This window comes from Miscanthus floridulus, chromosome 1, assembly GCF_019320115.1.
Source record: "Miscanthus floridulus cultivar M001 chromosome 1, ASM1932011v1, whole genome shotgun sequence".
NCBI lineage: Eukaryota > Viridiplantae > Streptophyta > Magnoliopsida > Poales > Poaceae > Miscanthus > Miscanthus floridulus.
Genome location: NC_089580.1, coordinates 62,260,679 through 62,283,005, shown reverse-complemented (window position 1 = coordinate 62,283,005; position 22,327 = coordinate 62,260,679). Strand labels below are relative to the sequence as shown.

Genomic DNA, 22,327 nt, shown 5'->3' with positions numbered 1-22,327 from the left:
TGCACCAACCACAACTATCCCGTCAACCATCTCTACAAGGACTGTCAGCTCCTCAAGCGCCTGCTGAGGTAGGCCGGTAGGCCAAAGGAGGAAGAAGACGGGGAAGCAGTGATCGAAGAAGGGGGCGCAGCGGACAAGGATCCAGATGACTGAAGTGATCTGACCGGAAGACCGCCAACTGAAGGACGGTGACGACGACGATGCCCTCTCCGTGGACCTTGGAACAACTATGTCTTTTCTTCTTTTCCTAAGTTTCAGTCTTACCTTTACTTAGCGAACGCTCCTATAAGAGCACCCCGACCCGAATACTTTTCGGCTCGGGGCGCTCCACTAGGGGGCTCTACTACCCCTCTGTTTTTGTTTTTACCTTGAGTACTCTTTTACTTTCGCATGGAGAAACTCCTTCCTACCCAAACGAAAGGGTAGTTCGTTCCTTTGTTTTACCTTACATAGCTTTGCTTTGAAACATTCTGACTGATTGCACCCCGCCTTTTCCTACGGTTATGACCGGCTGAGCCTCGCAGGCCATGCCTCGGGCTCGCAAAGTTGTAGCCTACGGAACAAACGGGCAGGTACGAGAAAGAAAGAAATTTAAAACAAAATTATGCTAAGGGAAAACTAAGGAACGAAAGGGAACAAGCTTCCCCGAATGGAGCCACTCCATCACAAGAACAAAAACCAATTGCAGTCATTAAAACACACCATGAAACGTCTTACACGGGGGCTTCCCCATGAACTTAAAACTTTTTACGTTTACTAACTAAATTATATTTTGCAAGCTACTAAACCGACCCGGTGGCATCTGTTGGCGGCGCGACCGACGAAGGCGTAGGCTGGTCACCCCCTAGCGGCACGACGTTCGGCTCGACTGAGGCTAAGGCAACGTTGCCCCCTGAACCAGGCTCCGGGCTATCCGCAGGCTCAGAAGCATTCTCTCCACGCATGCTTTGGGCCATGTCTTGACGGCGAACGTCCATCACCCACTCGGCGGAGACTTGCTCTGACACCGACCACGCGTGCGGCAGTAAGCTCACCCCGATGGATTGGATGTCCTCCATGCTCAGACCTTTAGCATACCCACCGCAAATAGCATCAAAGTCTAGGTTCGGGTGGTGCGTCGCCACCGAGGTCAGCACCCCCGACGCCCCATAAAACAGCCCGCTCCTGACGAGGTCCTTGACCGCATCCGGAACCTTCGCCAGCTGGACCGCGGGCGCGCTGGTACTTGGCGCTGACCCAAAGATTTCCGAGACAACGAGCCGGGCAACGTTGCGGATCTGGTCGAGATCCTCTTTGAGAGCACGACGCTCTTCACGGGACTTGGCCAGCTCCTCGGCGTTCCGGCTGAAGCTCGCCTTGGACGTCTCCAGGTCTCGCTCCAGCGCCTTTACCTTTTCACCCAGCTCTGGAGGAAGGGCGACAAACTCAGAAACAGGCTGAGGGGAAAAGAAATCAACACCACGAGAAAACAAAAAGGTACGTACCGACGCGAGAGGCCTCAAGGGTGGAGGGATCCTCTGCTTGCCGAGCCACCGGCTCGCGCAGCCGGACACTCGCGTCCTCCATCCCCATCACCTGGTCACAGAGCACGAGCGCCTCTCGATTCGCCTCCGACTGGGCCCTCCGCTCCGCCTCCAGGGCCTTCTGTGTCGACTCTAGGGCGGCTCGCTCCGGCTCAAGGGCTGCCAAGGCCTCTTGGAGCGCCGCCTCGGTGCTCGCCAGGGACATCCGTAGCCCCACCTTAGTCTCCGCCTGACGGACCTTTGCCGCCTCGAGCCCTTGCTCGGCAACAGTCGCTCGCTCTGCTGCACGCTTGAGGAGTAGCTCTTGTGTGGAGGATTCTTCTGGTGGGCACAGACGGATTCTTGTATCGTTTTCGCTAGATGTTTATTTTCATTCCGTTGTTTAATTATCGCACTTTGAACTCTGGTATTATAATATATAATTTCCAAGAACTCTTGTTGTATGAAATGGACTAAGCTCGTACTCATTATTGGATTTTGGATGTAAAATGTGGATTGTTTTGAGTTCTCCCTTGAGGTGTGCTCGATGGAACTATCTGTTGTAGCTCACTTTCGAGATGATTAGTGTCTAGTGGAAGACGAGCACCTCCGAAAGCGTGTTATTCTGAGCGGTTCTATCGCACCTGCCCCCCTAGGCCCACCTGTCATGCTCAGCTTCAATGTCGGTTCCTCCACCGCCTCCTTGATTGTATCTACACCGTTCTTTCAAGTCGGTTTGATCCGAGGGCTCAGGATTGACGTTTTGGCCTATATAACCAGCCCCTGCCCCCCTCTAGAGTAGGCTGCCATAAGTCAAGAGTAGACCAAAAATTAGGGTATCCAGAGAGAAGAGAATAGAGCTCCAATTCTTCAAGTTTCTAGTATAGGCTAGCTAGCAAGGTTCAAGAAGTGTGTGGGCTATTGCTCAGGATTCTAGATCTGCCATCTGGAGACTGGTATAGCCATTGTATCTCTTTATTTAAGACGTTGTGCTACTTCAATATTATGTTGCTATTTATTATGTTCCTAGTTTGCTCTAGTAATATGCTTGATATAGTTATGATTGATGATGAATATATGCATATGTTCACAAAGCTCTTAGCTCAGTTCTCGAGAGAGTTAAGTGGTCGACATTATGTAAGCATGGTGCTTAGATATTGTTTGCCTATGGATGCATTTTGCACTCTAGATCATGTGGTAGATCGTGGATGTAACACTCCCATTGAGTCCTTTGTAGTCCACTTCCCATTTGTAGAGCACGTAGAACGAGATTGCGAAGGAACACAGGCTCTGTTCTTAATCTTCCTTAGTAATGTTCCTTATGCATATATCCAAAGTTAGTTATACTATAGATGAGAGTGTATATACTTGGGTGTACAAAAGACTTAGTAGATAAGTAATGACTTAGGGATCTTTTGCTCTTAACGAATCTCCTACTTAGCCTTACTACATTTTATGAGTATCTATTTCTATCTCTAGAATACCATTATTACCTTACACTTATCATTTGTTTATCACTTGACTTACCCCTACCATAGCATGAGAGTGATTTTATTATAAGTATACATATTTGTCAATATCTCTATGACAACACAATCCCATAGCTCCTCCCTGTGGATAAAATATAAATAACGATACTCGGTATACTCCCGGGTGAAATGCTACAATGGTAAATTATCTATGCGCTTGTGGATACCTTATATATATAGTTTATAAGTGTTCTCATAATTACCAACAACGCATTTCTAGCATCATGCTAGGGATGACAACTTAGTTAAGAATGATGTTAAGAAATGTCAACAAGCATTTCTAGCGCCGTTGCCGGGGAGGGGCACATGGCTAAGAGAATTGGCCAAATAAATACTTATGGATAAAATCATAACCTTTGTTTTAGCAGGCTTACCCTTGTTTGTCTTTGTTCATATCTTACACAGGGTATTGTAGGATTGGTTGCAATTCAACAAATTCCATCAATTAGAATTGACCACAGTAAGAGGAAGCTTAACACCAGTTTCTGAAGCCATGGCTAACAAGATTCTACGTGAATTCTCTGCTCCAAGCACCGAGAACATTCGCACTGGACCAACACTCAAAACTGATAATCTTGAGTTCGAGCTCAAGCCAAGCCTCATCAACATGGTGCAAGCTACCCCATTCAGCGAAAAGGCACATGAAGATGTTAGTGCACATCTTCATAATTTCCTGGAGATAAGTAGCATGGTCATCATCAAGGACGTTGCTCAAGACATCTTACTACTCCACCTCTTTCCATTCTCACTTGTGGGAAGAGCGAAGCAATGGTTCTACACCAACAAGGATAACATCAATACATGGGCAAAGTGTTCAAAGGCCTTCCTAGAAAAGTTTTTCCCTATAGGCAAGACCAATGCCTTAAGAGGAAAGATTTCAAACTTCTAACAGCAGAAAGGAGAGACCATTTCAGAAGCATGGGAATGTTTTCAAGAATATGTTTCAGATTGCCCTCATCATGGAATGGAAGATTGGTTGCTCATGCAAAGCTTCTACCATGGATTAACTCAGAAAGCCCATGGACAACTTGATGCCACTACTGGAGGATTGAAAAAGCTAAAACTCTTATGGAAAAGATAGCCTCTAATCAAGGTTGGTCATCATGCAATATTTAATCATGCAATAAGAGTGCAGAAGTACCAGAAGAGGTGTGTGCACTGTCAACCAAGATGGATGTACTGTTGAATTAGCTTGAACAGCGAGACAATTACAAGAAAGATCATCAGGCCATTCAAGATGCTTTCAATGCTCAAAACACATGTGGAGAGTATTTGGGGATTAAATTCCCTAAATCGCAAGAGGATGTAAACATCATTGGTAACAATTTAGGTTCACAACAACAGAGACAAAGATGGAAACAATAACAACTGTCAACTTACCAAGGTAAGTATCCAGGTAATTACTATAATTCTTCTAATCCCAAGCAACCATCCTTAAGAGACTTAATCTTAAAACAAGCTAGGATTAATGGGAGTATTTCTAAAAAGTTTACTTTTAATGACAAGGTCCTAGAAAATATAAATACTAAAATGGATAATTTTTCTTCTGCCATACAAGACCAACTTAGCTATAATAAAAAGATAGAATCTCAATTAGCCCAGTTGACCGCTGCTCTGCCTTTTGCCACTAACCTTGAGAAGGTCAATGCCATAACCACAAGAGGTGTCAAGTCTACTCGTGATCCGCCACAGGTAAGACACCAGTGTTAGTGCAGGAAGAGGAGAAGAAGAACAACGAAGAAGTTGGGCCACAAGAGCAAGAGTTACAACAAAATTTTCATGACATGACCCTCTGAAAGGTCCTTGTTTGGTTTTGGTAATTGAGTGACAACCTAGGTGGACTAATTGTGTTTATGTGAGATACACAGGTGATTAGTCCACAGGTACATGTGTGTGAGCAACATATGCCATGAAGGTGAAAATGGCTTGGAAATGTTGCAAAGCTCACACATGTGATGATGAAGGAGCTTAAATGCACATGAGACATGACATTGAGTCATGTGATCAAGGTGGAGAAGATCAAGACAAGACTTGGCTTGATGGACCGGTTGCAAGCGTGAAGGGCAAGTCGAAGGCTTTGGAGTGATGGACCGTGTGGTGGTGAAGCTTGAGCAAGACTTGGCGCCGATGGACGATGGCAACGATGAAGAGCAAGTAAAGTCAAGATCGATGAACCAATATGATCATGTGATGATATGAAGTGGAACATATCATTGTTGATCGTGTTGGTGCATGTGTTGCATCCACATTGGAGGAGATGGAATGGAATGCGCAAGGCAAAGGTATAACCTAGGGCATTTTATTTCACCGGTCATAGGTGTGTAGAGAAGTATATGACCGGGTTTAGGATAGATGGCCGTACTATCAAGAGGAGCAAACTTATTTGCATATCGGTCATCTAGTGCCACTCGAGTGATCTAACTTTGCATCGTCGCTAGGATCGAGTGGTGTGGCAAGTTGAGTGGCTAACATCCTTTGGGAAATAATTGTAAAAAGCTAACACACATACACATGGTGGTGTTGGCACATTTACAAAGGAGATGGAGTTGGAGTTGATGTGGATCAACTTGGTGAAGAAACTCTACCGGCGGAGTGTACGCCCGTAGAGTATGGACAGTCCGACGGTGCCACCGGCGCCCTACACAGAAAAGACAGAGTCTCACTGGGTGCACCGGACGCTGGTACTAGAAGTGACCGGACGCTGGCAGGGTGCATCCGGTCAGGCTGACGCATGGTGACGCAGGAGCTAGAGTGTGACCGGACGCTGGGCTGCATCCGATCAAGTGCGACCGGACGCGTCCGGTCAAGGTCGGTACCTTACTGTAAATGACCGGACGCTGAAGGTCCAGCGTCCGGTCAGTTGAAGATGCTGCGTCCGGTCAGGTCAAGTGACCGTTGGAATCGGGACACATGGCTGTCTGCGGGTGACCGGACGCTGAGGTCCAGCGTTCGGTCAACACGACCGGAGCGTCCGGTCGACCCGACAGTTGCCCAGTGAAGGGGTAACGGCTAGTTTAGCCCTTGGGGCTATAAATAGAAGTGGCCTTCGGCCATGGCTGGTGCTGAGCACCTTGGGGGACTTTGTGTTCATGCTTGAGAGTGCTTAGGAGCCCTCCATCTCACATATACTTGATAGCGATCATCCGATTGTGTGAGTGAGCGATTCTAGTGCGATTGCATCGTGAGGTTGCATCGAGTGGCACTAGGTGATCGAGTTGCAAGCCGGTGGTGCTTGTTACTCTTGGAGGTTGCCACCTCCTAGACGGCCTGGTGGTGGTCTCCGTCGAAGCCCGCAAGAAGCTTGTGTGGCGCTCCGGAGAAGAGCTTGTGAGGGGCATTGTGCTAGCCCCGCGGGAGTCGCGAAGAGCAACTTTAGTAAAGCGTGTCATTGAGCTACCCTCACCTTTGGGGTAGGTTCTTGCGGCATCCGACATGCGGGCTTAGCGGGTGATGCTAATTAGCCGCCGAACCACCAAGTGAGCAGTCGACACAACTGGGACTAGCGTGTTGGCAAACACGTGAACCTCGGGAGAAAAATCATCGTGTCAACCTTGTTCTTCCCGTTGGTTTGCATCCCCATTACACAAGCTTGCAATTACTTTTATACATTTTAAGCTTGTGTAGTTGCTCTTGTAATTAGTTAGCTTGTGTAGCTTACTAGTTACCTTCTTGCTTGTGTAGCATAGAAGTAGCTCCCTTACGTGGCTAATTTGGTTTGCGTAACCCTGTTAGTCATATTGCTTAGTTTGTGTAGCTAAGTAATTGCGCTCTCTAATTTGGCATTGGTTGCCTTGTTATTGAGCATTGCTAGTGAGCTTAGTTGGCTTTGTGCTTTTGCTTACTAGCATGTTGTAACACCCTAAAATTTTGCACTTTGGAAAATAGAGTTAAAATAATGGTTATCGGTTTTTGTGCTCATGAAATATAGGAAAAGTAATATTTTTTTAAAAGTAAAATTCATCATAGGAGTAGCAACATGCGGGATTGTGCATTCATGCTGGTTGCATTTGGTGTTTATGAGTGCAAATGGTTTTGAAATATGATAGAGCGATGTTTCTTTCTCTTCGGAAAATTTTCCGACCTTTTCTGGAATTAAATTCCTTTTTCCTTGGGCTTAATATTTTTCCTTGATCTTTGCAACAATATTTTCGTGAGCTCTAAAAACTTTATTTGGGTTCATTATGTTCAAAAGTGTCTTTGAGAATTTTCCTAGAATTTTCGGAGCCTTCGGAGTATTTTTTGTGGCTTAAAATTCAATTCTGGACTTTTCTAGAATTATTTTATCCATGAAATTAACTAATTCTGAAAATAATAAAATATCTCAGATTTCCTCATGCCCAAAGGCCCATGTCTTTATTTACTAATGGGCTTTAATAATTAATTAGGCCTATTAGTAAAGGTGGAGGGTGCAACATCAATTAGTACCATATTGCTAGTCGATGTAGATGTGGGGAGTTATCCGCCCTATATCTACGTACCGACCCCTTGGCCAAATTCCATCAAACTACCGGATGGGGAGCTTCTGGTTCCAAAGTCCTAGGTAGCAAATTAATATTTTTTTCTCCTATACCATGTCATCTTCAACGCATCCGCGTCATCATCGCCCGAGCCTTGCCGCCTAGTCATCTTGCCGATTGGCCCTAACGTCGCTCCATCGGCATGCATCTTCGTGAGGAGGGGGACCACCTTTCTCTGACATATTCGTCTCCATGGTGCAGCCAAGCATTCCTTCATCAGCACATATCGACTAGATTGCCTGCCTGACATGAACCCTCTGCATGCCTATATGTATTATATGATGCTCCCTTTTGCTCTTGCGACTTCACATCATCGCTGTGTTCATACTGTTGCTGCTCCTTCCTAGGTAGGTCGTTTCTTTTTCCATCTTTTCATGGATGTTCCTGCCATAGGATCCATGACCGTATGATTGAATCCCTGTTTTCTCCTTGTTTTCGGCGAGAATCCCGGTGAACTTCATGGATGCGCTCCGTTCATCTTCTCCGGCAGTCTCTTCACGTCGGGACCATGCCCTCTGTGTTCCAGACCCAGACCACTCCACGCCACCGCCCCAAGACCACGACCTCGTCGCCCTTCGTGCGCTTGTGCGTGGAGCAGCAGCACCGCCGCCGTCGCTTGTGCCGCTGGGCGCCACCCCACACACTTCGCGTGCACAGCCACACGGCGTCATCTCGGCCGTCAAGCCGTCCGGCCCCGCCGTCCATCTTCTTTCCCTACATGGACGGACAAAGAAGCAGCAAGTTCTTGCGTTCGTGAAGGCCACGATCTCGTACAGACCAAAGGTACACGACACAGTTAATTACAAGTTTGCCATCGGTCGTTTAACCTCCGTCGTTTCTTCGTTTTTAGTCCGATTCGAGTCGTTCCAGTTGCATTGGTTTCGTAACGTCGAGCTCTACGCAGTAGTACCAATGTTTTTCATGTTACTTGTTTTTCCATATATAGTTAATATTAATTTGATTAATCAGTAACTTTAGTATAGTCTTAGATTATAATTAGTTGAATGTTGCATATGTGTTAAGTATGAACAGATGCTCTCACATGATTTATGTTTTTAATTTATAGATGTTTAAATGACTAAAAGTATATATATAATCTTTTATAATTATAAAATATGACGTATGCCAACATTAATGCCTTTTTAATTATGACTTGCTTAGATCAATTATGAGACATAATATAATTGTTCTATTAGTTGCTCTCACATGTTCTATATTTCTAAAGTAAAGTTTAAATACTTTATATAATATGAGATATGTTGATTAATAAAATATGATTAATTAGTGACATAAACATGTATGTCTTTAAATTGTAATTTGTCAAGTTTAAATGTGACATATATACTTTGAATATATATACTCTCATTCGTTATTATATTTCAATTTAATTTGCATAAATGATATCAAAATATTTATAATTAAGATATGATTAATTTATCTTAGTTTTCTAAATCTAATAACTCAAGTATAAAATGACTTAACTCAATTTTAGATATTCCCCTGAGATATCTTATACATGTTTTATGATCGTTAAAATAGATAAAGCATATAGTTTTCTTTCCAACATAAATCCTTCGATAGATGTTTCTGTTTTACCGTAGCTCCGATTAGTGTGACTTTCGCATGTGTGATCGTAGCAATGTGTAGATTAGATTTCGAATCTTTTCATTGATTGGTGTATTGTTCTAATCTAGTATGTTTGCTATGCATGCTTGTTCGGGTGCTTGTGTGGTGCTTTTTGGTCTTGTCCAGTCGGTGAGTTTTGTGTTGGTGATCTATAAGAAGTTGGAGATCAAGAAGAAGAAGAAAACATTGAAGATTAAAGCTTACCGAAGGATCGGTGTTTAAGGCAAGTATAGTTTGGGTTTTCTTTCTGTGACCATGATCTTGAAACTTGATTAATGAATATGCTATAAATATAAAAGATGACCTGTTAGCAACAACAGGAGGGTTAAATTCCCTCTCCACAAGGTCTCATTTGTAAGTGATCATCCGGGACTTACAGTACAGCTGTGAGGGCTATATGGCTCTGGCTTTAGCTCAGTATGAGGTCTTTTTCTAGCCGGCTTAGAGGATACTGCGAGTTGGGTATAGGATAGCCTCTGTCCTGTTGAGCCTAGCTATGGTAGCGGCCTTTTTTGGAAGGGGGGTTCCTATATTCGATGACCCTGTGGCCCTTCCCGGTTAGACGGAACCTTTGAAAGGCTTTATAGTGAACCCTGCCGGCCTTCCTTTGTAGAGGGTTAAGAGGCTCGCGACCTCGGGCGAAAGGGCAATTCACGACTCACAGTGAAAGTGTACACCTCTGCGCAGAGTTTAATAAACTGATATATCAGCCGTGCTCACGGTCACGAGCGGACAAGGGATTCTTACGCCAAAGATGAGCACTTGTTAAATCATGCTTAACTGAGTTATTTTGAGCTATTTATTATTCAATTATACTTGATCATGTGGTTATGGAATACACTACCTTGTTGCTATATTTGCGGAGTTCAACATGGACTCACCCTTGCAATTTCCCCCACACCTCAGGCTGGATATTAGTTTACTAGAGTCTGAAGGAGTTAGGCTTGTGATCAACCAGTCAGTTGGATCTAGTGGAGTGAAGTCTGCACCCGGAGATCAGAGTTGTCTATCCGTTGATTGCTTTCTAAGGTTATCTCTTTTGCTAAGTTCGCTATATATTAAGCATTATGAATTGATATTGCCCCTTCATTTGTAGCTATATGTGAGATTTGATTTCCATGGCTCACATATGGTGTGCATTCGGCTTTGTCCTTGAAACCGGGTGTTACACATGTGTAGGAGCTCCCTTGTCGCTTAAAGCACTAGTGGCATAGGTTTAGTGTGACCTTGCTTCTAGAATTGGTTAGAAGAGCTCTAGCTAGCCCGGCACCTTAGTTGCATAATTAGTATCTTTGCAAGGTGTTAGTGAACATAGATAGAGGGGTGTAGTCTTGGCTAGATCGATAGTTATAATTCCACACTTGTTTCGGTTAGCCAACGTGATTAAGTTTTAAAAGGACTATTCACCCCCCCTCTAGTCGCCATCTCGACCCTTTCACCCTCCTACCATTTCCACGTAGAAATTGAAAAGCCAAAATGGATGAGCAGTTTGGTAAGTTTGTAGAGGTAATTCAAAAGTTATATATCAATATTGTGTTGCTAGATGCCATATAGGTGTCCTACCTACAGTGAAGTATCTCAGAGACATCCTCAACAACAAAAGACCACTGCCCTCCACTAAGGTAATCCTAGTTAACAGAGGAGTGTAGTGCGGCCATCCTAAACACAACACCTGTCAAGAAGTAAGATCTAGGATGTCCCACTATCAATTGTTTGATCGGTAGCAGAACTTTGAGAATGCATTATGCGATCTTGGAGCAAGCATCAGTGTCATGCCCAAAAAGTTCTTCAACAAGCTCAACTACTCAATGCTCACACCAACATCGATGTGTTTACAACTAGCCAACCAATCGGTCCGCTACCCTGCAGGAATCGCTGAGAATATTCTGGTAAAAATATGAAATTTCTTTGTTCCTGTAGATTTTGTGGTACTTGACAAGCAGGAGGACATGAAGACACCACTCATTGTTGGGTGACCCTTCCCTGAGCAGTACAAATGTGCACACATTGATATCAGAGCCAGAGAGATCAAATTCCATATTAACGGAAAGGAAGAGCGGTTCGCTTTCAAGCCAAGATCCGAACAATGCTCCAATTTGGAGTGTCTTGAGAAGCAAGTATCAAGATCTCCATCTACGGGACCGAAGGCTACACCTGAAGAATAAACCCAAGCGAAGAAGTTTGGTTCGGTGGACTTAAAATTCCAAACCCTCGCCAGGAGGTAACTCGGTAGTTATCCATATTTACTTTTCGCATTATATTTTTACTTTGGCATATTTACTTCTTAAAACTTGCATTAGAAAATGAAATAAACAATTCTCATCATGGCATACTAAAAATTCAAGCCCCATGTAAATAATTTTTACGGAGCGTAAAAACCCCATAAGAAATATTTACTATGGAGGCATAAAAATATAAATACCATCATTCATCTTCTTATATTTCATAGTATCACAAAAGTATTTTTGCATTGCATATTTATACATGTATACAGTAGTAATATGGTTACCGAGACCCACAACTACATGGGTCCCACCACCATCACCTCCATCCCCACTTCACCTCCACCATCGTCTCCATATCTCCACCACCCTCACTGTCCACCATCTAGGGGATATTTTCCACCGAAAGGAGCACTTCACCAACTTAACCACAAAGCAAAGGAAGCATCAAGAAATGGAGAGGCCATTTGGCCACCTTATGGGGTCAGCCGGCCCCACCACTAGACTAGGTAGCCTCCCCCTCTCCCCTCTATAAATACCACTTCACCTAGGCTGCTCAACTCACTCACACATACTACATTTCACCATTCCAAGTTCAAAAATCCAGTTTCAAATTTCATAGTTAAAATTCTCTTGAATAGAGAAGTGTTGGATTAAGAAAGAGTGTGGGAAAGTTTGAGTGTGAGAGTAGTGTTAAAATCTTGAGAAAGAGAGGAAGAGGTTCTGCTGAAAATTTGAACAAGCAAAATAGAGTTTAAGAGTGGTAGTGTTGTCGAAATCAAGAGAGGAAATTAAAAAGAATTAGGGTCGAAGACATGCCAAAATCTTGATTAGAATATTCACTAGGCAATCTTGGACGACTAACCTCTGGACGATTGACTTTTGGATGGCTAACCACAAACATTTTTGTTTTCCTAATCCCGTTCCACGAGTTGTGTTATTTTTGTTTATTTTGCAGGAATATGAGCAAGATCGCTGGCAAGCTCAAGCGGGCTATATCATTCCATTCAATGAGAAGTTCTTCATCCTAAGCAAGCACCGACATGGAGGTTGATCCTCTGTCTCTTGCTGTTGGAGCACCTGTCCCGATTAGCCCTCGTGGAGAGGAAGCGTTCTTCTACAATAAAAGTAGCTCAAGCTTTAGGATGATAGGGAGAAGAACATCTACAAGAAGCTGAAGAACCGGGATTTCATCCTCACCCCTACCTTCGATCTAGCCCTACTTCAGTCCACAGAAAATAGAGGAAGCACCTCACTAGGAGTGCCTCTGCAAGGATCACTCGCAACCCGTAGCCTCGGTACCGTGGAGACAACCCTATTCTAGAAGGACTTGCCTTCACTAGCTAATGTAGGATTTGATCAAGCAGGACCTTCCTAGGTGCACCTTCTCAGCATGCAGGCTAGGACCAACTGGGATCCTCCCACATGCACCAACCCGAGCATGCTGGTTGGGAGCAGCCCGCTCCTCAGCACGCTAAGAGCTCTTGGCATCAAGGCTCAAGTGCGCAATGGCAGGATGGCAATTTCGACTACTACCAGAAGTAGTAGTAACAAGGAGGTCTCCAGTGGCCACCAGGGAGGACGCATGTCCTTCTCTACCCAGTGGCTACCATGACCATCCCATAGGTTATCATGAGCAGCAGATGGAGTACACTTGTTTTGACACCTAGGCTCACCACCATCGAGGAGAACCAGCAGGAGATCCAGAACACTCTTCACCAACATTCCTAGTGGCAAGAAGAAACACTCCCAGTGGCAAGTTATTGTAGAAACATGCACACAATAGGTCGCAATGGAGAATGAGAAGCTCAAGCAAGAAGTGGCTCGCCTCACCAAGGACTTGACTCAAGTGCAAGGCAAGACGGAGCAAACCCAACTTCATCAAGATAACACCATCAAGAGAGTGAAGAAGCTTGATGAAGGACAAACTGTGGTTTGCTATGTATGCCACAAGGAAGGCCACAAGTCCTATGAGTGCAAGGTGAAGAATGGGGGAGGAGCAAAGCAAGAAAGAGAAAAACAAAAAGCAAACAAACAAGCTCTCCAACACCTACACCAACAAAGTGGACAAGAAGGCCTCCACGCCTTATCTCTTGAAGAAGAAGAAAAATGACAAGGTGGTGGCCATCAAGGTGAACAAGAAAGCCAACAATGGGACCAAACACATTTGGGTGCCAAAGGAAATTATTTCAAACATGAAGACCACCAAGAAGATTTGGATCCTGAAGGGGAAGTGAGAAGTCCAATGGACTTTGGGGAATTTGGAGACTTGGCAAAGTTTGGGTGCATTTTATGGGGTGCATCACATCAAATCATGCCATTGCCAAGAGGGTTAGTGAATACTATGGACCCAAATTCCCCTTCCCATGTTAGGTAACTAGATTTAATTTCTTGCTATTTCAATTAGCATCTAGTCCCTTTTATGCCTAGGTTTGCATTTGCATGTTTAATCTTTTGTCATGCATACACTAGGTAAATTATATGGTAGGCTTGCTCGGTTTCACTCTTAACCCTTGGAGCAAACCTACATGGTTTAAATTGTTTAGAGGCATTGCACATAGCTTGTTTTATAATTGTCTATCTAATATGTGCCAAAGTCCAAATTGTAGATAATTTTCCCCAAAATATCATTCATGAAAATGACTCTCACATTCATGTGATGTCATCTTTCAAGTGGTATTTTGATTTTCAAAAATCAATGGGCATATCTCCTACAAGTATTCTATGCTTGTATGCATAAATTTAAGGAGAGGTTATTCTACAAGTTGGATGATTTGAGACTAACATTCTTTTCAAGATTATTATGTGTGTAGTGGTCTCATTGCAAGGAAAATGGAGTCCCCGGAGATAAGCATCATGCTTCAAAAATCCACCATATACTTTTCCATCCACCATATGTGTGTGTATATTTAGGGGGATCTTAGTCTATGTAATGTGAGAGTCAAGTTTTGTGATCTATTCCACTCCACACACAAAAGGATCATAAAAGTTGACCCTCTCTTGCGCTACTAATGTTTTCCTTTTCGATGTTTGATTCCAAAGGGGGAGAAATTGTAGGACCAAAAGCAAGCCCAACACATAGATCAAAGGGGAGAACCCTAATTGGGAATGGTCCAAGAAAGGGAAAATAGTGGATTATGGAGTTAGGGGGAAGCTTAAGTCTATAAAGTCTATAATGCCACTTGGGGACATTTGCAAGGGCAAGATAAGTTTCCAAAAGTTCATACAAGTGATATCTTTAGCCTCAAATAAACTTGCACTTGCATTGCATCCTAGCAAGTAGATAGTTTTTTTAAATTTTCACATATATTATTATTTGCTTGCTTTGGTCGTGTTGTCATCAATCACCAAAAAGAGGAAGATTGTAAGGAAAATGGACCTCAACCCATTTAGTTTGGATTTTGGTGTTTGATGATCAACATGACCAAGCTAGATTAACGTATTTGCAAGTGTTTATTTTATAGTGCAATAGGATGCAAACATGGATTGGACCGAGATTGGAACGTGAAGAATGTGATCAACACTCAAAGGAAGATGCTAGATGATGTGTGATCAACCTAGAAGTGAAGCTAGGAGTCCAAGATGCAAAGATGAAGATGCTCGGAAGAAGGATCGCAAAGAAATGAACAAAGGGCAAAGCTGCAGCTGGCACCGGACAGCAATGTGTGCACCGGACAGGGCACCGCCCTATTTTTCAGCACGCGACACACTTTTATATTTTGGGCATAACTTTCAGCTCCGAACTCTGATTTCGATGATCTTAGACTTTTTGGAAAGCTAATGAAAAGTTCTATAGCTTGGAATAGGTTAAAATCAAGTTGGAGCAGTCTAGGGGTAACCAGACTGTCTGGTGACCATGACGATGGCACCGCCCTATTTTTCCAGAGTGCGGCCAAAACATGCAAGGGGCATCGGAACATGGTATGGTGGTGCACCGCCCCCCCTATGGCGGTGACTAACAGCCCAACAGTTAGATTGTCAGTGTGTAATGGCTAGTCCATGTGGCTGGCACCGCCCTGTCCTGGTGCCTGGCACCGCCATGTCCGATGACCACGCAAAAACGTGCATTTCGTCCACAACGGCTAGTTCTCCACTTGGGGGCTATAAAAGGGACCCCAACTGGCCATTTGAAGTGTGAGGGAGCTGAGGGAAGGTAGGAGGGTGTTGCTACACCTTGTTTGTGCTCTCCACATGCATAGAGCTTAAAGATCACTTGGTGATTAGCATAGGTGCTTTTGTGAAGTGCTTAAGTTAGTTAGACCACGCTCATATGCGCTTGCTCTAGGCTTAGGTCTAGGTGCTAGTGAGGTTTGCATACCTCCAAACCCAAGGTGCTTGTGCACATCATGTTTGTACTCGACGGGGCTTGTAGTCTTGCAAGACCATACCAACCGCATTTGTGGTGTGGTCGCCATCGTGTACCGAAGGAAACAAGGCCCGCAGCATTTTGGCCAGAAGCTTGATAGTGAAGATGGCGGGGAGCGGTCTACGAGAGGCTTGCCGGAAGGCACACCAGAGACTCACTTGCGCGTGGGGAAGGCCTTGGGCTATCCATGGAGTTACCTGACTAGGAGCTTGGCCCTTTTGAGGGATTCGTTGTGAGGGGCTCTAACGAGGACTAGGGGGGAGCTTGAGCGCTTCTCGATACTTTGGTAAAAATACCGGAGTCATCGACAGGAGTTTGCATCACTACCTCATCTTTACCTTCTGCATTTATATTGCTACCTTGGTTATGTGCTTTACTTTCCTAGCTTTGTTGATAGGCTAGTTGATAGGATTGGAACCTAGGTTACATAACTCTTTTACGGTAAAGATAGCCACACACCTAGCAAAACCGTAGTTGCACATTTAGATAGATTACTTTTCTTGCATAGGTTTTGACTAGGTGAAATTAGAGGTCCTTAGTTAGAAGTAGAATTTTAAGTTGCCTAATTCACCCCCCCCTCCCTCTTTGGCATCATGGTCCCTTACAAGTGGTATCAGAGCCGGTTGGCTCAATTTGGACCTTTGACTTCACCGCCGTTGAGCCGACGCTATTTAGAGTGGTTGGGATGGATACCTCTAGGCCTCCATACTTTGACGGCACTAACTTCCCCTACTATAAAGCTAGAATGGCTTGTCACCTTGAGGCGGTAGCTTTGGGTGTTTGGAGAGTCACTCATGACGGGATGAAACCCATTAAGAATCCCAATAAACCCACGAAGAGTGAAGAAAAAGAAATTTATTTCAATGCTACAACTAAAAATTGCTTGTTTGAATCTTTTAGCATGGATGTGTTTAACCAAGTGTTCACTTTAAATACGGCACATGAAATTTGGTTAAAATTACAAGAGCTCCATGATGGCACAAGTAATGTCCGTGAGCAAAAACATTGCCTAGCTCAACAAAGTTATGATTCTTTTGAAATGAATGATGATGAGCTTGTTCGTGATATGTATTCTCATTTGAATCTAATTATCAATGAGCTTAATTCTATAGGATTAACAAAGCTAGGTGATGCTGACATCATGAGGAAGATCATCTCTATGCTACCACAACAGAAATATGCAAGCATCATCACCATCCTTCACAACATGGAGGACTTGAGCACCATGACCCCGGCCATAGTCATTGGTAAGATAGTGGCATTTGAAATGTCATGCAAAATGGATCAAGAAGAAACCTCTTCATCAAGTAAAGGCAAAGCTCTCGCATGTAGTGAGAAAAAGAAGATGAAGGGCAAGCAAGTTGAGACAAGCTCAAGCTCAAGCTCAGCTCTACAAGTGAAGATGAAGAAGAAGATGAGGATATGATGATGATGATGATAAAGAATCAAGTGATAATGATCAATCTTTCATCCTCCTAACCTTGATGAAGAATCAATCAAACTTATCAATAAGGTGGAGAAGATGATCCAAAGGCTCAATGTCAAGGGTGTGCCCATCCAAATTCAAGATTTCATCTTCACCAATCAAAGAAATGAGGCAAAGGAAGAAAGGATGCTATGGATGCGGCAAGTTGGGGCACTTTGTGGAAGTTTGTCCAAATATGCCCACACCCAAGACAAAGAAGAAGGCAAGAAAGGTGAAACACCAAGCCCTCACCACAATCAAAATGTGGGATGATTCATCAAGTGAAGATGAAGCCCAACACAAGAGGCTAGGCCACAAGCACTCATCATCAAGCTCTTCTCGTGTGTGCCTTATTGCACGAGGTAATGAAAGCTCATCCACTAGTGAGAGTGATATTGATGATGAAATGCCTTCTCCTAATGAACTTGTGCAAGAAAATATTAAATATGCTAAGGCTTGCACTAGCCAACAAAAGAAGCTAAAAATGTTGCAAGAAACGTTAGATAGTTCACAAGAAGCATATAAAACCTTGCTTGAATAATATGAGACATTTGCTAATCTCAATATTGAACTATCTACTAAAATTGAGCAACTTGAGGATAGTGCAACAACAAATGCATGCACAATCAATGATGACAAACTTGTAAAGAAAAATGAAAAATTAAAAGAAAAGTTAGCTAGCTCACAAGATGTTTATAAAAGTTTGCTTGCTAAAATGGAAACCATGTGCAAACATTGTGATGAGCTAACTAATAAAGTTGCTAATCTTGAAGCCATCGGTACAACCCTCACCAAGGCACCTAAAAAGAAAAGTTTAATCTTTGACAAGTCTAAAAAGGATGCCTCTACTTCTTGCAATGATTTATGTAATTTGAGCTCACCCATTTGTGATCAAGTTTGTTTTGAGAAAGTTGTTGTAGAAACATGCACACAAGAGGTCACAATGGAGAATGAGAAGCTCAAGCAAGAAGTGGCCCGCCTCACCAAGGACTTCACTCAAGTCTAAGGCAAGACAGAGCAAACCCAACTTCATCAAGATAACACTCGTCAAGGGAGTGAAGAAGCTTGATGAAGGACAAACTATGGTCTGCTATGTATGCCACAAGGAAGGCCACAAGTCCTATGAGTGCAAGGTGAAGAATGGGGGAGGAGCAAAGAAGAAAGAGAAAAACAAAAAGCAAACAAGCAAGCTCTCCAACACCTACACCAACAAAGTGGACAAGAAGGCCTCCACTCCTTATCTCTTGAAGAAGAAGAAAATGACAAGGTGGTGGCCATCAAGGTGAACAAGAAAGCCAACAATGGGACCAAATGCATTTGGGTGCCAAAGGAAATTATTTCAAATATGAAGAGCACCAAGAAGATTTGGATACCGAATGGGAAGTGAGAAGTCCTAATGGACTTTGGGGGAATTTGGAGACTTGGCAAAGTTTGGGTGCATTTCATGGGGTGCATCACATTGGATCATGCCATTACCAAGTGGGTTAGAGTGAATACTATGGAGCCAAATTCCTCTTCCCATGTTAGGTAACTAGATTTAATTTCTTAGCAATTTCAATTAGCATCTAGTTCCTTTTATGCCTAGGTTTGCATTTGCATGTTTAATCTTTTGTCATGCATACACTAGGTAAATTATATGGTAGGCTTGCTCAGGTTTCACTCTTAACCCTTGGAGCAAATCTACATGGTTTAAATTGTTTAGAAGGCATTGCACATAGCTTGTTTTACAATTGTCTATCTAATATGTGTCAAAGTCCAAATTGTAGATAATTTTCCCCAAAATATCATTCATGAAAATGACTCACATTCATGTGATGTCATCTTTCAAGTGGTATTTTGATTTTCAAAAATCAATGGGCATATCTCCTACAAGTATTCTATGCTTATATGCACAAATTTAAGGAGAGCTTATTCTACAAGTTGGATGATTTGAGACTAACATTCTTTTCAATGATTATTATGTGTGTAGTGGTCTCATTGCAAGGAAAATGGAGTCCCCGGAGATAAGCATCATGCTTCAAAAATCCACCACCCATTGCAAGTGGTGTCAATCAAATTAGTTTCTACATGTGGTAATTCCTAAACCAATATCATCATGTTGATTTCAATTTGGTATTTATATGCTTTCTCCATGCATTATATAGATTAAACTCCCTTGTGCATTAATTTGCCAATTATGCATATTCTTTTCCATCCACCATATGTGTGCGTATATTTAGGGGGATCTTAGTCTATGTAATGTGAGTCTCAAGTTTTGTGATCTATTCCACTCCATATACAAAAGGATCATAAAAGTTGACCCTCCCTTGCGCTACTAATGTCTTCCTTTTCGGTGTTTGATTCCAAAGGGGGAGAATTTGTAGGACCAAAAGCAAGCCCAACACATATATCAAAGGGGAGAACCCTAATTGGGAATGGTCCAAGAAAGGGAAAATAGTAGATTATGGAGTTAGGGGGAAGCTTAAGTCCATAATGCCACTTGGGGACATTTGCAAGGGCAAGATAAGTTTCCATAAGTTCATACAAGTGATATCTTTAGCCTCAAATAAACTTGCACTTGCAATTGCATCATAGCAAGTAGATAGTTTTTTTTAAATTTTCACATCTATTATTATTTGCTTGCTTTGGTCGTGTTGTCATCAATCACCAAAAAAGGGGGAGATTGTAAGGAAAATGGACCTCGGCCCATTTAGTTTGGATTTTGGCTGTTTGATGATCAACATGACCACGCTAGATTAACATATTTGCAAGTGTTTATTTTATAGTGCAAAAGGATGCAAACGCTGGATTGAACAAGATTGGAACGTGAAGAATATGATCAACACTCAAAGGAAGATGCTAGATGATGTGTGATCAACCTAGAAGTGAAGCTCGGAGTCCAAGACGCGAAGATGAAGATGCTCGGAAGAAGGATCGCAAAGAAATGAACAAAGGGCAAAGCTGCAGCTAGCACCAGACAACACTGTGTGCACCGGATAGGGCACCGCCCTATTTTTCACCACGCGACACACTTTTGTATTTTGGACATAACTTTCACCTCCGAACTCTGATTTCGAATGATCTTGGACTTTTTGAAAGCTAATGAAAAGCTCTACAGCTTGGAATAGGTTAAAATCAAGTTGGAGCAGTCCATGGGTACCTAGACTGTCTGGTGACCATGACGATGGCACCGCCCTATTTTTCTAGAGGGCAGCCAAAACATGCAAGGGGCACCGACATGGTATGGCGGTGCACCGCCCCCCTATGGTGGTGACCAACAGACCAATGGTCAGATTGTTAGTGTGTAATGGCTAGTCCATGTGGCTGGCACCGCCATGTCCGGTGACCTGCGCAGAAACGTGCATTTCAGTCCACAACGGCTAGTTCTCCACTTGGGGGCTATAAATGGGACCCCAACCGGCCATTTGAAGTGTGAGGGAGCTGAGGGAAGGTAGGAGGGGTGTTGCTACACCTTGTTTGTGCTCTCCACATGCATAGAGCTTAAAGATCACTTGGTGATTAGCATAGGTGCTTTTGTGAAGTGTTTAAGTTAGTTAGACCACTGCTCATATGTGCTTGCTCTATGCTTAGGTCTAGTTGCTAGTGAGGTTTGCATACCTCTAAACCCAAGGTGCTTGCAGTGCACTGTGTTTGTACTCGGTGGGGCTTGTAGTCTTGCGAGACCACACCAACCGTGTTTTTGGTGTGGCTGTCACCATGTACCGAAGGGAACAAGTCCCTACGGCGTTTCGGCCGAAAGCTTGATAGTGAAGACGGCGGGGAGCGGTCTAGGAGAGACTTGCTAGAAGGCACACCAGAGACTCACTTACGCATGGGGAAGGCCCAGGGCTATCCACAGATTTACCCTAACTGGGAGCTTGGCCCTTACGAGAGGATTCCTTTCGAGGGGCTCCAATGAGACCTAGGGGAAAGCTTGAGCACTTCTCGGTACCGCGATAAAAATACCAGAGTCATCGACTGGGAGTTTACATGTCTACCTCATCTTTACCTACTGTATTTATATTGCTACCTTGGTTATGTGCTTTACCTTCCTAGCTTAGTTGATAGGCTAGTTGATAGGATTGGAACCTAGGTTGCATAACTCTTTTGCTGTAGAGATATCAACACACCTAGCAAAACCTGTAGTTGCACATTTAGATAGATTACTTTCTTGCATAGGTTTTGACTAGGTGGAATTAGAGGCCTTAGTTAGAAGTAGAATTTTAAGTTGCCTAATTCACCCCCCTCTTAGGCGTTATCGTCCATTACAATGATATCTAAGAGGTAATGCAAATGCAATGCATCTATTTTCAATGGATAATTGTACATTGTTTTGCTAATTTATGACCTTTTTGCTCTCTTTTCGTTAGGCTTGATAGCATATTTTGCTATATGGGATATCTTTTGTTCATTGTTTTAGCATTCTTTCAATCACTACACTACAACGATGAATGCCATCTTGATTTTATTATAAATGGTGTGTGTTATTACCCTTGCCCCTACTAGTTTGCTATTGTTTTGACAAAAATCACATTGTCATTACTGGAAGTTGAATTTTGATGTTAAAAATTGTGAATTAGTTATGCTATTTTTTATCATTATATGGGTCACTGATATTTGATGATGAATTTATGCACGCCGCACCCATTTGCTTTAGCTTTGCCACTCTATGTAAACCTACATAAAAGCATATACAAGCAACCATATATGAATAGGGGCCATTGGGAGGAGTGCCAAATTGTTAAGGATGAATTTGTTATAGAACATTGTTGAATGGTGGTATTCATTCAATGTTTGTATTTGTTAGTTATCAAACAAATGTTAGTATTTGTTGAGAAATATAACTTTTTAATTGTGATAATTAGCTCTTAGACACTTATGACTATCTAAAATAATAGTTTTTAGGAGTGGAGGGGAGAGAAGAGTTAAAAATAGCTATTATGCCCCTAGCTATTCTACCTAACCTTTAATAGTTGTAAAATATTCTTAGCTTTTGCATATGACAGTTAGATGAAGAATAATTTTATATTAAATTGTAGAGGTTAATGAGACCTACAACTTTGTAGATAACAAGTTTATTATTTGAAATTATTTATATTACCAAAAATTATTTTTACATTT

General features: G+C 42.9%; 1 non-coding gene across 1 annotated transcript; it reads right to left on the bottom strand.

The window, feature by feature from the left end:
* Window positions 1–3,889: 3,889 nt before the first annotated feature.
* On the bottom strand, window positions 3,890–3,996 carry LOC136512599 (small nucleolar RNA R71). The gene has a single exon (XR_010773160.1). It is a non-coding gene; the product is annotated as a small nucleolar RNA R71 (small nucleolar RNA).
* Between the last annotated feature and the right edge of the window lie 18,331 nt (window positions 3,997–22,327).